At 34.1% G+C, this 8,441-nt stretch overlaps 1 long non-coding RNA gene across 2 annotated transcripts; it reads left to right on the top strand.

The window, feature by feature from the left end:
* Positions 1-4,302: 4,302 nt before the first annotated feature.
* On the top strand, positions 4,303-5,405 carry LOC145138700 (uncharacterized). 2 transcript variants are annotated; one of them, XR_013721666.1, is made up of 3 exons: positions 4,303-4,428; positions 4,547-4,630; positions 4,734-5,405. It is a non-coding gene; the product is annotated as an uncharacterized LOC145138700 (long non-coding RNA). The 2 variants fall into 2 exon arrangements; XR_013721665.1 differs by having other exon boundaries at positions 4,303-4,630.
* Positions 5,406-8,441: the final 3,036 nt, after the last annotated feature.

Genomic DNA, 8,441 nt, shown 5'->3' with positions numbered 1-8,441 from the left:
TTTATAAAATATCACATTTTATGACAAGATTTACAAGTTCCTTGCTTTAGTTTTGAAAACTGTTTCTACGAGTTGATTTCTTAATCGTTTGGTAAAACGGTTTTCTGTGTTAAAAGCATACTGAACATATAATTGTTTTATGCAAATGAAATAACTTGAGCACAAGTTTCCTTGTACTTTTACTTGTATTCCCCCCCTGAAAACATGAAAAACTCAGAAAAAGCATAGGGGTATGAACTCACTGTTTGACGTGGGATTTCGAGTGTAAGTTGCTAGGAATTGCTGAGTGTCAAATAAATCCTCGGGCACAAACGGATCCTATTTAGCTTGTAAAAGTACATATATACATTAGGTGAGGGCATAACACTATTTGTTATGGAAGGAAACCACCTTAGGGACTAGGAAACACTTAAAACTAAGTGTTAGAATCACATGTGATTGAAGAGGGGAGTTTGCGGCCGTAATTAGGAGTGTACGGTCAAGGGTTTGTGGCCCAACAGAGTTTACGGGCCATATGTTTACGGCCCAGGTGTTTTCGGTCCATGGGTTTACGGCCGTAAACACTTGGCGAAAAGTGCGATTTTCGGTGTTTCAAGGTCCTTTCTAGCCTTCTGGAAGTGTTCTAAGCCTCGTTTCTAGGCTTACGAGGGTGTTGTGGCAACTTTGCACCACATAAATAGAGTTTACGGTCAAGGGAGATTGCCTTGGCCGTAAACACCCTTCTGGTCGCGATTTCTAGATGTTTAACAAGTGATTCTTGTATCCAACAAGCTAAGGGTAGTGTACTTACGTAGTGGAAGCTTGAAATGAGGTTTTTAGCCACCAAGAACTAGTGTGTGTTCTTGGTGAGAGAGAAAATCTAGAAAAATATGAGATTTAGGAGATGAGACATGGATTCATCACTAGAAATGGATTTGTAACAACATTCAAGGTGGAAAAACACTTACTTCTTGAAGATCTTGGAGGGAAATCGAAGTTTGTAGAGAGAGAGAGAGAGAGAGAGTAGAGAGATAAACCTTCTGGAGTGTGTAAAGTGAGAAATGAAGGCCACTCATCCCTTATATAGGGGTGAGTTTACGGCCAAGGGGGTAGGGTGGAGGGTTTACGGCCGTGAACAGGGTTTACGGCCGTACGCTGTGTTTGCGGCCGTAAGCTCCTCTCGAAGGGTTGTTTGGCCCGGATGCTATGCTTTGACTTAGAAAACCTCATTTTTGAATCCAAAACTCGATTGAACTGAGCTTTGAATATTCCGTTAGACCAAAAAATAATACTAACGTGAACGGAAATAGATAAAAACCCAAATTTTATTAACGGAAACTGGGTAAGGATAACGGAAAAAGATTCGGGTTGTCACACATATATTATTCGATGATGACATATCTCCATTCTCTACTCTAAATGAATCGACATCAAATAACTTACTAGGAAAATCGATTGACTGACTGATTGTAATGTGTGCTTCAGTTGAAGTATTGAGAGACTAAATGTGTTGGACATTTAGAACGCTCCGTGATGTAGGGAACTTAATCATTGTTATTTTTTTTTTTGGAAAAGGCAAACGAATTAAATGGAAGCCTACTCGTAATATTTCAACGAGCACCACGGGTTCGAGCTCCTTTACTGGGCAATCCCAGCTCCCATAGAGATTTCCAAGGAAAAAATTCTCCACATGTGGCACCACAAGTAGGGGTGTTCGTTTGGATGGATCGGTTTGATCCGATCCAATCAAGTGAACCCAAATTAATTTCGGTTTTCAAAACATGAATCCAAATAGTCCAAACAAAATTCAAATCCGATCTAATCCAATCCAATTACAATTCGGTTGGATCGTTTTAATAATTCGGTTTTCAACAACCGAAACATTTTAAACGACATATAATTATAATTTTACCCAATTTTACACAAGAAGCAAAAACAAATTATTTGGTTGTGATTTGAAATTTGTAAACAACTACTAAGAAGATATATATTATAGTTTAATATTTTATAAATAGAAAACTTTTGAGAGAAATAGATATTGATTTTTGTTATTAGGTGAAACTTTTTGAACCTATTTGAAAAGTAAATTACAAACTTAATAAATAATTACAGATATATTAAAAGTAAATAAATAATAAATTGTTATTCGTTTTTTTTGGACTATTCGATTCTTATTTTATAAACCAAAATCAATCCGAAATCCAAAATAATAATTCGGTTTTGTTGAAAACCAATAAAAAAATCCGAATATCCGAACCAAATAGTCCAATCCAAATTGTCCAATTGGACAATTCGATTTTATCCGAATAGTGAACAGCCCTAACCACAAGAGATAGTTTAACAAAATCAAACTCTCAACCCCACATCCGACATACATATAAAACTCGGTGCATCAACCCAGCTACGTTGGACATCACCTGCTTAACCATTGTTATGATACCTAATAATGTCTCGTCTTTTTAAACTATTAACTTGAATACTTTTGAGACTGGTTATTTTCCTCAAAACTTTATGAAACTCTGAACTATTGGTTTTAAAGATTTAAAACATGTTTTTAAATACTATTTTAAAATCACATGGTTAGGGGTCTTGCAATAAAAGATATTAGAAAGGGTATAAAAATAATTTTATTTGGTTTGGGGACCAACTACGCAATTAGTTGAAAGCAAGGTCCGTTTCTATCAAGAAAATAGTTAGAGACTAAAAATGTGATCGTTTATAAAATGCAAGGACCATTTAAGTACTTTTTTTTATGAATATTTTTTAGTATCTTATACTCCACAAGCCCTCAAAATGGGCCCACCTAATCCTTATGTTTCTGATCGAATAAGAGTCTAGATTCATTTAAGTGGAAAACAAACACCCACAAAATAATAAATAATGATAAAATACAAATAAAAAGATTCACATCCAAATTCTAATCGAGTTATTTGAGTTAAAAATAAAGAAAAAAACAACTTTCAGAAAGTTGCATTTGAGCTTAATGTTACATGACAAAACATAAAGACATTGTAATATTGTATTGTCTGAATTTGGTATGCATTCGACGATTTATGTACTTTTTTCACAATGATGAAACACGACGAGAAAAGACTTGGATTGATTTCGTCTTTTAAAAAATGTAAATGCTTTCTCAACTTCTTCATCAAAAATAATCTTGGAATTATTTTTCCATTTAAATAGAATTAAGTTCGATTTATCTTTCGTAACAAGCATATCCTCGAGGTAATCTAAATTTGCGTTTAATTTGGAAGGGCTTTTAAAAGGGCAACCACCGTAGGTTCTTTGTTATTTGTAGGTTCTTTGTTATTTCTTAGGGGGTGTTTGAGATTGTTTTTTAGCCTAAAAAGTCATTTTCAACAAAAGAATTTCTTGTTTTATAGTTTTTTGCAAAAGAATGTTTTAAAATGTGTTTGAATTATCTTTTGAGGGAGCAAATGCTAAAAAGTCAAAAGTCACAAAAAGTCACAATTTCTCGTTTTTAAAATCATTCATTTTTCTTCTTGCCAAAAAGTCATTTTAAAAGGACTTTTAGAATTGCCAAACATCTTCTCAAATTTTTAACTTTTTGGAAAAGCTAAAAGTTCAAAAAATCCTTTTGAAAAGTAATCCTAAACACCCTCTTAGTGGTCTTCAGAATTGTAAAACAATACTAATCATTCATTTCATTTGATATTTTGATAATAAGATATTCATGATTCGGATTTAAGCTATTTTTTTTGTCTATAAAGAGGAAGTGGTGACATGATATTTTGATAATAAGATATTCATGATTCGGATTTAAGCTATTTTTTTTGTCTATAAAGAGGAAGTGGTGACATATTTGTCACCTTGTCATGTCACATGTTTGTCACACCTCTTCAATTCTTTGTCATTTGTCACACCTCTTCAATTCTTTGTCATTTAATGGGAATAAGTAGTCAAGCTAGGTTTTTTATTTTTTATATTAATTTAAACGGAAAATGTCATTATAACATAATGAGCTTATGTGTTTTGTCCGATTTAATCAATTATGTTTTTTTTTTTGGTATTACAGAATAGGTCATTTAATTTTTACTGTACATGTTAATTAAACCATTATCTTTAGTTTTTAGTCATTCATCTGTTAACTAGTTATCTAAATTAGATGAATGACCCTGTGATTTAAATTTATTTTGTAGTTTGTCCCATACCAGTTTTGGTTTAAATTAGACTACCAAAACTATCATATTTTTGAAACTCTGGGGACCAAAGTGTAAATGTGCTTATAATGCCGTTGGGATTTATGAGGGTTGTGCTTATAATGTTTACCAAACTCTTATTTAATTGTTTCGTTGTTTTGTAAACATCATCAGGAGCATCAAATGAGCTTTCTCCGTCGTCGACATAATTTATCCGACCATCAAAAGTGACGTTTCTCGTTGGTCCATTGTTGAAGATGAAGGGATCATTAGGTGCCCAGGACTCCAGGTTCTTCTTAATGTGTCACAATCTATGTTGATTGTTTGTCCTCCAATGTTAACTCTTTGGATTGGGTTGAAAGCATAATCCGATGTTAACTTCTCTAGATTACCAATTCTTTTGGTAGGTGAAATACGTGGGAAAGTGGAGGAGGACCTGAATAGATTTGATGGTGTCGTGAAAGCTTCAATGGCGTTTACAAACACAGAAGGTGAGCCACTGGACGGTTTAAAATCGATTGTGAATTACGATTAGATGCAATCGGGAATATATATATTCTCTAACTGCACTCATGTTTCCAATGCTAAAACCAGAAAACAGAGAAAACTCGGAGACAAAAACGTCGAGTTTCAAATTGGAAAATTCGAATCCATTAGTAGAAAATTGGGAAAAGTGAAGGTGTACCATTATGAAAGTGTTGATTTCATCTGCCTCGACTTCGTACCATGATTCCTTAGTCAAAACTCTTGCTGTTTGATAGATAGTCGATACATCGGTTGTCAAATTGTTGTTTTCTATGGCCACATGGCCACCGGAGATGGAGAAAGTTGGGGGGTTGACGTCGCCGACGAATTTCCGGTTGGTGAAATCAATCTATTTGGTTCTAGTGAATAGCCAAAAACTAAGGAGAAAAGGCCTGAGATCGAGTCTTCTTCGTGCCTGTGTCTCGATTTGTGACCAATTGGTGGGTTGGGATGAAGAAAAATCACTGACAACGCAACAACACTTTACTTTTTTTGTTGACCGGTTCTAAAAAAGAACACGATTATGTTGTTTTTTTGTCACTTTGGTCCCCAGAGTTTTGGTCCCCAGAGTTTCAGAAATGTGGCATTTTTTGTCGTGTAATTTAAATCATAGTTGGTAAGGGACCAACCATGAAAGTAGTTTATGTCATAGGCATCGGGGGATTTAGGGGATTTAGTATATTTCCTGTGGTAGCCCAGAATAATCCTTAAAGAAATTTCAATAGTGTAATTTTTTCCGCATTTTTTTTTCTAGTTGTGTATTACACGATTTTTTTTGTCGGGATACTCATTTACTTTGATCCTTAATTTGTCACTGGTCATAGGGGCATTCATGTAATTTGGAATAACTGGTTAACAGATGAATGATTAAAAACTAACGATAATGGTTTAATTGACATGTGCAGTAAAAGTTAAATAACCTATTCCGTAGAAAAAAACATAATTGGTCAAATCGAATAAAACACATAAGTTCATTATGCTACGGTGACCTAATTTAAACAAATAATTTATTCTCTATATTATTTTAAACATTAAGTTAAAACCAAAAAAGATAATAATAAAAATAAAGATTATTAATTAATCGTACGTTATTGTTTGGACTCTTTGACAACATTTTAAAACTCTAAATATTAGAAATGTTTTTTTTGTCCAGAAATTTAAAGAGCTTGGTTTAAAATGTTTGAAACATTTTCACCATCATTTTCATCACTTTGCCAATTGTGTTTCAAGTTATTGAATAAAACATTAAACTATGTTACGACTTTGTTCGTATTCCTCTATTTAGTATAGATATGATCTTTCTTTCGGTGTTCATCTTAATGTATTTTGTTAAGGAAACGTGTGGTAACTTTCTTCCGAAAAGTTGCCTCATCGTTGTAGACTGAAGGATCGTACAATACATCAACCCATACAGGGGCCAAAGCCGCCTCTTATATCGGGTTCAAGTTACAAGAGGACTTTCCTTTGTTAGTGGAATCGGAGTAGGAGTTTGAAGAATACATTTGCAAATATAGAATTGAAGGAGTTAAGATGAGTGTTGAAGGCTTTGAGAATGGTATGAATTTGTTTGAGTTGTTGGTATTTATTTAGAAATAAGTTGGTAAAATTTTGAATTTTATGATTAGAAAGCGGTAAAAAAAGTAACACGGATGAAATAATGAAGAGAAGAGAGAACTGACAAATTCTACTAAACTGGATCCCCGAACTCGGCTACTAAGCTGGTGGGGCGATAAACACCGAGCCACATCAACACATGCCGAGTAGCTTGTCGTGCTACTTGTAACATACACGTTCAGTTATCGTGTTTTGTTAGTTTAAAAAGTGAATAATATTAAGAAATATTATATGATATTAAGTGTTGAATTCAAACAAGATAGTTTTTACGAGATTTCATGTAAAACTATGTTTAGAATCATTCGGAAAGTATTGGAAGTCTTATGAGATTCCAATCAATAGTCAAATATCGAAATTAACGAAAATATAAAGTTGGAAATAAGTAAAAATAATGTTATTGAAAGTTGTAAAGAATCTCGTTAGAAACGTTTAGGCGAAAACCTCATCGAAATCCGAGTTATAATGAGGAAGTTGTGATTTTTATAAGATTCGGTATAGTAGTAGACAACTAAAAACTCGAAATAAAGATCAAGTGATTTTTAGCCGACACAACCTAAACGAGAATCGAAGATCTCGTCGATTGTAGTTCAACGGTAAAAAGATAGAAGAAAACGGACGTCAGATGAAGAAGTTATGAATTTTTAAAGGAATTTTCTTGTCCCGGTCTGTTAAAAATATAATATTAAAAATGAAGTCAAAACTAGCCGATAGAGTCTAAACGAAAGTTGTAGAGCATAATTTCGCCTACGCGTGGATATAAAGAACGTCAAAAACGGAGCTCGTATGCGAAAGATATGGATTTTTGAAGTTCGGAGCACAAACTTCGAGATCTGACTGCGTTCACGACGTGAACATAGAATTCACGACGTGAACTAGTTGAACGACACCTCTCGAGCCTAGAAGACACACGACAAGCCTAGGGGGTGACCATGATCAAAGTCACTACGTGAACATACATGGTTCACGACGTGAACCTCGAAATTTAGTCTATAAATAGAAAGCGAAGCCCTCCGGAAATGGTTGCTACTTTTCATTCCTCTTTCACTCTCTACTCCCTTTTAGCCTACTTTACCCCCCCCCTCCCCCCGAAGTCCCGGTATCATCCCTAATACTCGAAGCAAGTCCAGATGCTCCGAAATTCCCGAGAAAATCATATTTTCAAGTCGAAACTCTGCCCGAGTAAGGCCGGTTTTTCAACTAAAATTATCGGCTTCGTCAAAGAAAGTCATATATAGAAACGAAGTGCTGCCCTAATCAGCATTTTAACCTCCGGTTATTTCACGGTTAGTTCAATATATATGAACAATTGTATGTTATGTGTTATATGTGCTATGTGCTTTTCCGTGTTATTATCTTGTGTTATTATTTCGTGCTATTTTGATAGCAAAGTTGTACCTTCGGCCATGTGATCAGTGAAAGGACTTAGATTCACAGTGGTATTGGTATGTAGCCTCTGGCCGTGTAGAGCATGTGTTGCAAGAGAATGACTTCTACCCCTATGGCATTGGCAGAAGGTTAGATAGGGCTGAAAGCCTGAAATCTACCAAAATGTTTAATCAGAAATTGTATGTCATCTGTGCCATTTGGGCCGAAGCGTTATTGATGTATATCAAGTATTGAAATTGTTATGTCTTATTGATTGTTATGGAAAGTTTGTCGCATGATTCACATATGTCATTGTTGTTCCTTGTTTCTCTTTGCTTCTGCCATATTGAAGTATATATATGGCATAACGTTATATTGTATCTATTATTGAACTCATTAAGCGTCACCGTTTACCCCTCTCAGTGTTTAACAATTGCAGGTAATAAGCATCCAGTATAGTCATATACTGTTGGAAGATTTAGAATAGTTTATACTATTACTTTTGTACTTAGGTTTACGTATGTATAAAAGCTTTAATATCATGTGTAGTTATGTAATATACTAAAACTTAGTCGGTTTGTATCCAGTCTTTTGTAATCAAATTATCAATGTAAAAAATATATATATATTTTTTAAATATGTATGTAGCATGTTTTGGAGTAACAATGTTTTGAGTAGTATGAAAGTTTAGGGGTTCTTTCACTACTCCTGCAGATTCAAATAAAATAAATACAATTCTAAGTCTATTAAAATATTAAATATTAAGTGAAAGAGATAAAGATAACGAATTGATCAAAC

This window comes from Lactuca virosa, chromosome 9, assembly GCF_052849685.1.
Source record: "Lactuca virosa cultivar CGN04683 chromosome 9, Lactuca_virosa_CGN04683_v6, whole genome shotgun sequence".
In the NCBI taxonomy this organism is placed as follows: Eukaryota; Viridiplantae; Streptophyta; class Magnoliopsida; order Asterales; family Asteraceae; genus Lactuca; species Lactuca virosa.
This window is presented reverse-complemented; position numbering and strand designations above follow the sequence as displayed.